We start from the raw sequence: 8,385 nt of genomic DNA, 5'->3' as shown, positions 1-8,385 counted from the left end.
GTTTAATTTAATGCTTCAATCTATATGTTCTCACAACTGAACCCATTACACTTGTGAAATTATGAGTTCCAAAATTAATATTCGTTAAAATTTTATTGATTTTTGAATATATATTTTGTATTGAAAATATTAGGTTCATCTAAGTTCAGTACTTGTGCTTTACATCCGCCACTGGAAGAAAGTTTTAAAACAACAGCAACAAGCTGTGCTCCTAGCTTGATTGCGTTGGATCAAATCCTACTACATCGATTTATAATTTACTGAGGTGAATTGGGGTGGACTGTGACAATTAATTATGACTATGACGTCCAATATTATCGTGCTTATTTGAAAATAGAATATTGTCCCTAAGATTTTAAAATATATCCACTTTCAACCATGTCTCATCTCACAAATCACAATATCACTATTGGTTGAGTATGAAATTTTTTTAGAGGTGATGAAGGTTTTATTTTTTCTACTACAGTATTTCAAACTAAGATTTAAATCAATTTGGATGTATTTGATATACAAGTCAGCATCTATACGTGAATATATTATATCTTTTCGAGGTATATGCATGCAATTCTTTTGTCATAAATTTGATAGGACTAGCTTGATATTTGGTTGCGATCATGGTGTGATTGCAACCTAAATAGGCGTTTGAGGACTTTGAACTTTATGATTTCGAGTTCGGAATTCTACCAGTACCATTTATTTGAATTATTATTGAGTGCAGAATAAACTTATTGAATATTTTAATACATGTATAAGGTCCCCTCTAAAATTGTTGGATTTGGATGAACTCATACCTATAATTTTATATCTACGACTAGGTGTCATAACCAAGCAATCTTACATGAGATTTTAATTAAAAACTAAGCTCCAATAGAGGGAAACGACAATAATAACATTATCTTAAGAGTACACATGAAATGACTAAAACCAAAGAAAGTGAAATCAAATAAGCCAGTCGATCGTGCATGTTATATGATATATGTTGATGGAAGTGAGCCTGGCATCCAATATAGATGTTTCCACTAACACATAATCATTTCAAAGAAAAGAGTGCAAAGAAACAATTAGTATATGACATTTTTATTAATATATTTCTTTTTAGAACAGATTAAAATAAATACATTACACATAAAATAAATTGGGACATAGGAAGTAGGACTTTCTACTATCTTATTTGAGGCGATTCAGACATTGTCTTCTATCTTGAGCTGGCGAAGTTTGATGGTAGTAGAAGATTGGAAGTGAAGCGTGGAGATAGTGTTTGCCGATAGTCATGAACAAAAAAATTTAAATTAAATATTACAAATGGTAGTGGTAGGAGGTAACATACACTTAATTTGAATAAAGATGATTGAAGTGAAACATAATTTGCGGTATTTAACTTTAATTGACAAGATATTGCTATTAAGCTTACTCATATCGGATGTTTATACCTTTTTATAGTCACTACAACATAATATATCTATAGCTATAAAATCTCAGTTACGAATTTAAAATCGTAGCTAATACCTAAAAATAACCACAAAAATTGAAATTTCATGGCTAATTAAAAAGTTGTAAAATTTCATAGCTACGAAAATTAAATTGGCAAAACTAATTCCTTATTTTTTCTATAATTGTTAACTATCGTAACAATAATTACCTAAATACCTACAAATTTATTGCTACAATAAATTTTTGTAGTTAGTCATAAGTTTTTTGTCACACATTAAAAGTTCTGTAATACTTACAAGAGTGGGTTGCTCTAGTAGTGAGCACCCTCCACTTCCAACCAAGAGGTTGTGAGTTCGAGTTATCCCAATAGCAAGGTGGGGAGTTCTTGGAGAGAGGGAGCCGATGGTCTATCGGAAACAGCCTCTCTACCCCAGGATAGGGGTAAGGTAGGGATAAGGTCTGCGTACATACTACCCTCCCCAGACTCCACTAATAAAATTATATTGGATTGTTGTTAAAAATTCTGTAATAATAATAACATTTTAGCCACAATAAATTATTCAAAACAAAATAGTGAAAAATCAAAGTAAGACCAATGATGGGATTGCTAGTTGCTACTACTAGTAATCGTTTTCTCTTCTAAACCTTCTATAAATGAACAAATGCTTTTATGTTTGGTAAATGAATTACAATCTTCTGCAAAGAGTTTGCAGTGGTTTTTAAGTGCCAACCCTTTCGATTAATGAAACAAATAGCTGGATTAGAACACCGGATTTCATGCTTGACCATACTAAGCTACTTACACGGGCGGAGATGTGCCGGGAGCGGGTTTAGATGAACTCAGTAGTTTTGGTTTGAACTCTGTATTTATCTTAAAAATTTATTAAATATGTACGAATTATTAATTTAGATCCCAATAACTTAAAATGATTAGCATCCTGAATCCAACAACAACAACAATCCAGTAAAATCCCACTAGTGGGGTCTGGGGAAGGTAGTGTGTACGCAGACCTTATCCCTACCCCGAAGAGTAGAGAGACTGTTTCTGAAAGACTCTCGGCTCAAGAAGACGAAGAGAAAAGAAAAGAAAAGAAAAGAAAAGAAAAGAGACAATATCAGTACCACCAACAGATACCATAAGAAAAGAAATTAACAACATCATGAATGCCAGAAAATAGGTGCAGAGCAAAAGCGGAAACCATAAAATAGAGTCGGCTCTATGAAACGAAAGAGTAGTAAGACATAACATTGCTAATAGTTGTCTCAGACAAAAATCCTACCAAACTAGCCTCATAAATATACGAACTAAGGAAAGACTCAACTACCTCCTAACCTACAACCCTAATACTCGACCTCCACAGTTCCCTATCAAGGGCCATGTCCTCGAAAATCTGAAGCCTCGCTATGTCCTGCCCGATTACCTCTCCCCAATACTTCTTAGGCCTCCCTCTATCTCTTCTCGAGCCTTCCAAGGCCAGTCGCTCACACCTCCTTACCGAAGCGTCTGGGCTTCTCCTCTGAACGTGTCCGAACCATCTAAGCCTCGCTTCCCGCATCTTGTTATCAATGGGAGCCACGCCCACCTTCTCCCAAATATCATCATTCCTAATCTTATCCATCCTAGTATGCCCACACATCCACCTCAACATCCTCATATTTGTTACTTTCATCTTCTGCATATGTGAGTTGTCATACCTCCTTTTTTCCGAGGGGATAGGGGTAGAGGAGTTTTTTTAATTAAAGTGGCATTATTCGAAATGGAATTATTTGTTTCAGTCAGAGTCGCCACTTGGAATAATTTATGGTGTCCCAAGTCACCGGTTTATTTTAAATCCCAAATCGAGGAAATTTGACTCTATTTTTGTGGTCTGCGAATACAGAAGACCAGGTAAGGAATTCTGTTAACCAAGGAGAAGGTGCGAGGCACTCCCGAGTTCCGTAGTTTTAACACGGTTGCTCAACTATTAATGATTGGCCTAATTATCCGATTTAATAAATACTTAAAACCTATTGTGTATTTTTAACTTTTAACCGCTTTTAATTATTTATGAAACTTATTTGAACAAGTTGCGATGTCGCACACTCATTTGTTTTTATATATATTGTGAATCGCGTCACGTGAAACGCACCCGCGATTTACAACATGCTTATTTTTATTATTATTCGAAGTTGAAGTCAAGTCGCGTGAAACGCGCACTTGAGTTGGGGTTTACATATCATGACTATGCCACGGGAACCGAACCCATAGTCACGATGATTTATTAATCGCGCCTAAAGCAAGCTACGAATGTTTATGAGTCTATCTTCCTAAACTAATTTGAGATTATTGTGAAAGCAATAGATTATAGAATTTATTTGTGGATGATATGTCTTAATTGCTAATGGATCATTTAGTACTTGATGATCAAAAGGTTCTTTTAATTCATCTTATAATCTATAGAATATGCCCCAAGTGATAGTAATATATTAATTAATCCAATCGTTCTTATCATTAAAAAGTAATTTCTAAAGCCCAATCATTTCATGTGAATGTCCAACTCATTTTTCAAGACATTAATGTATGGCCCAATTAGGAAATAATTCATTTACCAATTAAGCTTTGAGCCCATATTCTTAGCACTAACAATCATTCTAAAATAACGATACCGGTGAAGCAAAACTCACGTCTTAACACCAAAAAAATTAACCAAGGACTTCAAGGCATGCTAATTAACTAAAACTAAAAACAGTAAGTAATTAGACTAAAATATTCTTAAAAATAACAAGTGAAACAGTAAACCAATCGTGAATCAATCTTTAAGCAAAAAAAAAAACATTCAAACTTATAGCAAACATAATATGAATTGGAATCCGAAAACTGAAGAACAAAAAATTGGACCTTTCAATAGCTAAATATTCTTCGGTACAACATGAACAAAGCTCTGATGGACTTTTGTACGAATTAACCACAACCGAAACGGTATCGAGAACCTCGACGGAGCTTCTAACCTCAATTGAAACTCTTTTGTTTTAGTGTTTGGGTAAATTTCAGCTGGTGATTCATGGAGGAAGATGAGGTGTTATGTGTTGATTTTTTGCTGGAATTTTAGTCTGGATTTTCGAAAGAAAGACGAAGAAAGAATGACACAAGTAGAAATTCCCTTATCCTAGAAGAAGAAAATAAATTTCTCTCAATTCCCTCCTTCCTCTTTTTTTTCTCCTTCTCTCCCTTTTTTTTCTCACATTTCACTTCTATTTATAGAAAATTTTTTGGATTTTTCAGATTATTTATTTATTTATTTATTTATTTTATTTTTTAATTAAAAAGAATTTTCACTTCCCATTTTTCTTATTTTTTTAAAACAATAATTCCCCACTTTTATTTACTTTTATTTTTTAATTTCTCACTTTGTTTACTTTTAATATATTTAAAATCTCACTTTTTTTACTTTTCTTTTTTTATTTCCCACTTATTTTACTTTTCTTTTTTTTACTTTCCACTTACTTTTACTTTTATTAAAAAAAAATCAGATACACTTACTTTTATTTTTTAATTCCAAATTTATTTTACTTTTCTTTTTTTTAAATTTCCACATTGTTTTTGCTTTTATTTTTTTTATTTTCCACTTTCTTTTACTTTTTTTTATTAAACAATTTCTACCTACTTTTACTTTTATTTTTTAATTTTATATTTCTACTTTTACTATTTTTTTAATTTCCATCCGAATTTTTATTTTTTTGAAAAATAAATAAAATAAAAATTAATTAAATAATTTTTATTTTTTTTGGTTTTTTAATTCATTTTATTTAAAATAAAGATAAAAATAAAAATAATACTTATAGTAGTAATTGAAATTTTAAATTATTATTAATTTGTACCCTAAAAGAAATGTAACAAAGCTAAAAATATATATATTAAATTTCTGAAAATATTTACATAGTAAAAGGTGATAAAAATTTAAATATAGTCAAAAATTAGGTGCTCACAACTGCCCCTCTTTGCTTGAAAACATGAAGAGTTTTCGGGCAAAGACAAGTGAGTCATGTGACTAATTGTTTTACCAAATCATTATTCAAAAGGAAAAGAAATAAAAGATAGGGTGCAATCGAGTCCTGATTTTGGACAACCTACATATCCCGGGTTATAGGAAAATCAGGTCGCGTGTAGTTCAAGGAGAATGGTGGAATGATGAGTTGAGGAGTCAGGTGAGGTTCTGTCGAGGCTCCGGTCCATTGTCCTGCTATTATATCAAAATAAAAAAGAAACTAAACAAGTCCATCAGTTATGAGTTACAAGATTTCTATCTATGAGTCTTCTAAAACTTGATCTTAACTCTTGACTGATTCTTCATGCAGACTCTGATCTAAACCTTGATACTCACTAGCTGTGGGTTCCATTTTATTGTTCTATAGCTTCTTCTAATTAAAACGGGACTCCAATGCTCATGGCTTCAGTCATGTCTTGAGCATTCCACATCTTTTCAAATGCTTTTGCATTTTGGATTCACTTTTTTTTTTGGTTATCTCGAACCCTGTGCCTTGAGATAAAACCTATTCAGACACCAAAACAAATAAATAAACGAAATTTTTCTACCCCAGTTTGCACTGGGAATATTTCATGAGTTATTGTAACAAAATTCTAATCTACTTCTTTAATGAAAACAATAAAAGGTCAGGAGTGGTGTACCCGGAAAAAGTCATGTTTTTTTTTTGTTTGGATGGTGTTCCTTTATTGTCAAAAGTATATCTCAACTAAGGATTGGTGTACCTTATGTTGGGAAAATGTAGCCAGGGAATGGGATACCCTATATTGGCAAATATATCAGGGAGTAGTGTACCCTACATTTAAGATCAAATCAACTAGGGAGTGGATACCCTATGTTGGAAAGGAGACTAGGGGGTGGAGACTCTATATTTAAAATAACATCAACTAGGTAATGGAAACCCTATGTTGAAAAAGATACTAAGGAATGGAGACCCTATGTCTAAAATAACATCAACTAGGGAGTGGAGACCCTATGTTGGAAAATGCGACTAGGGAGTGAATACCCTATATATAAAATAACATCAACTAGGGAGTGGAGACCCTATGTTAGAAAAGAGACTAGGGAGTGGAGACCCTATGTCTAAAATAACATCAACTAGGGAGTGAAGACCCTATGTTGAAAAAGAGACTAGGGAGAAGAGATCCTATGTCTAAAATAATATCAACTAGGGAGTGGAGACCCTATGTTGGAAAAGAGACTAGGGAGTGGAGACTCTATGTCTAAATAACATCAACTAGGGATTGGAGACCCTATTTTGGAAAAGAGACTAGGGAGTAGAGACCCTATATCTAAAATAAAAATCAACTAGGGAGTGGAGACCCTATGTTGGAAAGGAGACCAGGGAGTGGAGACCCTATGTCTAAAATAACATCAACTAGGGAGTGGAGACCCTATGTTGGAAATGAGACTAGGAAGTGGATACCCTACGTCGAAAAATTATTAACTAGGGATTGGAGACCCTATGTTGGAAAAGTGACTAGGGAGTGGAGACCCTTTGTCTAAAAATCATCAACTAGGGAGTGGAGACCTTATGTTGGAAAAGGGACTAGGGAGTGGAGACCCTATGTCCAAAAATTATCAACTAGGGAGTGGAGACCCTATGTTGGAAAAGAGACTTGAGAGTGGAGACCTTATGTCTAAAAATCATCAACTAGGGAGTGAAGACCCTATGTTGGAAGAGAGACTAGGGAGTGAAAATCCTATGTCCAAAATAATATCAACTAGGGAGTGGAGACCCTATGTTAGAAAAGAGACTGGGGAGTGGAGACCCTAAAGTCTAAAAATCATCAACTAGGGAATGGAGACCCTATGTTAGAAAAGAGACTAAGAAGTGGAAACCCTATGTCCAAAAATCATCAACTAGGGAGTGGAGACCCTATGTTGGAAAAATGACTAAGGAGTGGAGACCCTATGTCTAAAAATCATCAACTAGGGAGTGGAGACCCTATGTTGGAAAAGAGACCAGGGAGTGGAGACCTTATGTCTAAAATAATATCAACTAGGGAGTGGAGACCATATGTTGGAAAATCAGACTAGGGAGTGGAGACCCTATACTACCGTGATTTTGAACTTTTTTTTTTTTTTTTCTTTTCATCATCATTTTTTTTCTTTTTTATTTCATAGAATGAGTAAATGCGGGAAAAAAAGTTTTGGAGAAGACTTCCCTTTTGGAGTAGTTGCTGCAAAACTGTTTCTAGCCTTTGCACAATTTTGTTTTAGTTGCACCTGCTTCTTGCAAGGTTGGTTTTGGATTGCACATGTTTTCTATTTTTTCGAACAAAGAAAAATTTGGCAGTTTGAAATGGTAGTTGGTTTTGTGGCCTTGATTGTTTCAGTCACTTGGTCTCGGCCCTTTCAGTTGCAACTTGTTCTTTCCTGAATATCGATTGCATTTCTAACCTCGGAGAACCTCTGGCTTTTCCGGACTTTGCCATGATGGTTAGTCACGTGGGACTTAACCTTTTTAACTTTTATTTTTTTCTTGTGGGCATTTGACTTTGAATTTCCTCTTTCAACAGTTTTTGATTTCGAAACATCGGCCAACATGGCCAGTTGGAGTCGACTTGATGCCCCTGCCGAGATTGGGTACCTTTTCTTTTGCATACTGGCTTGTATCAAGTGAGAACCCTGTAAATCAGTCTTGCCTTCTGTGAGCACCTAATTTTTTACCGTGCGTGAATATTTCCCGCTCCCATCTTCCCATGCGTGTCCCCACTCTTTGTCCCCTACACTTTGTCCCCACTCCACTTTCCTTTGTCCCCCACGCTTGCCCCCCATGCTTGTCCCCCACACTTTGTCCTCCACTCACAAACCCCATACCATATTTTCAGCCATTAAAACACATACATAACACACCAAAAAAAGAAGAAGAAGAAGAAGAAAAGGGGAAAAAGAACGGATCTCTCCCTTTTTACACAAAAACAATCCC

Source organism: Nicotiana tabacum, chromosome 15 (genome assembly GCF_000715075.1).
Source record: "Nicotiana tabacum cultivar K326 chromosome 15, ASM71507v2, whole genome shotgun sequence".
NCBI lineage: Eukaryota > Viridiplantae > Streptophyta > Magnoliopsida > Solanales > Solanaceae > Nicotiana > Nicotiana tabacum.
The sequence above is the reverse complement of the archived record's forward strand: the minus strand, read 5'-3'. Positions refer to the sequence as shown.